Source organism: Rhagoletis pomonella, unplaced genomic scaffold, assembly GCF_013731165.1.
Source record: "Rhagoletis pomonella isolate Grant_MI unplaced genomic scaffold, Rhpom_1.0 Rhpom_scaffold_00002, whole genome shotgun sequence".
NCBI lineage: Eukaryota > Metazoa > Arthropoda > Insecta > Diptera > Tephritidae > Rhagoletis > Rhagoletis pomonella.
Window position 1 is genome coordinate 13,942,050 of NW_023458556.1, and position 1,620 is coordinate 13,943,669.

A 1,620-nucleotide genomic window follows, 5' to 3' on the forward strand; every position below is an offset into this window, starting at 1 on the left:
GGGGGGGGGGGGGGGAGTTTGGGGGCAAATATGTAACGTTAAATAAAATAAAATAAAATATCAAAAATAGAAAAAATATAAGGCAGAAGTATAAGTAATAGTGGAAAGCATGGCAAACAACTGGCGCCTTGAAAAACTTGCAGACCTGTCAGCTAGAAGATAAATCAGATACCTGCAAGCATTTTCTGTGTTAATTTTCAGACCCTGTGTTTATTGTATTAGGTATAAAGCATCGGGCAGCAATATAGTTCGCCAGCTAGTGCATCTTTTGTGAGCTACTGCAAACGGAGCAGGTGAATTTATCAGGGAATAAATATGGTCCTTTAACTCAAGAAAGTCATCTGAAAAGGAGCGCTGCAACCAACCAACCAAAACCAGGCTCTACTAAGAATAAGCAATGAAAATACCCCCAAACCCACGTGAAGACTCCACGAACTTTGAATCGAAGGAAATAGGCCATAGATTCCTCTGCGAGTATCACGCGTTTTCAAAGGGCACTCGATCCACTATTTCAGCAAAACATTTCAGAGTACAACTCTCTCTTTCTGTACGAGGTATTGAAAATATGTTAATGCCGCCATTGGCCGCTCGTTTGCATGAGTGTGTGTGGACAAACCATATGAAAATTTTTACGAATTATTTTCAGCCCACTGGTCCCACTGTGCTTAAGTCAAACAGAATATCTAATAACTTTTCACCGTTTAATTTTCTTTCTTCTCTTTATGAATGTTTTTAATTTTTGACGCATCATTATTTTATTTATTTATAAACATATGTATGTATGTTTGTATGCTTGTGTTCTAAAATAAAATGGGAGGTGCCAGCGAAGGAGTAACCAGACGGCAGGCATTATTACTTCACTGTTTGATTGTAAGTATATTGATGCATGCACGAATATGTGTATGTATGTAAATATATATACATGTGTAGAAATGTATGTTAGTATTCGCTAAATGAAAATGAAATGACTATGTTGCCGTCATGTTTTTGTTGGTTCAACGTCATTTCGGTCGTTGAGTCTGTATTTATTTGCTCTGCAGCTTACTTTTGTTGCGCTCCACATACATACATACATACATATGTACATATGTATGCGCATACATAGCTGCTATGATTGCTGATACAGCTGCCACCATTGCCACCACCACTTTAACGGTCTTACTACAGTCGCTTTTGCCATAAGTTGCTGTCTGTTTTATATTATGGTTTCTGTTGACATTTTTATTATCCTTTCACATTTGTCTCTGCTGCCTGGCGCAGTTGTCGGGCCGTTGATGTTGCTGCAGCTGCCAAGCAGAGTGCGTAAGATTTTAATTTTCCTGAAAACTCATTGCGCTTTTCGCATCCCTCTATCCCACGCTGTTGCACCTATATATGCACGTATGTATGTATGTACATACGTCAGGCTCGTCCGCATGTTTTCCACAATTTCCTCGCCTTTTCATTTAAGTCCATAGCCGACAATGGCACAGGATGTGCGAGAAAGTGCTCCTTTTGCAAATTTTAAAATTTTTTTTGTTGTTATTTTTCTTTCTCCCGCATTTTCACAGCACTGCGGGCGCTGATAGTTGCCGAAGTCAAGTTGGCAAATATGGCGTCGAAGACGTCGACGTTGCATTC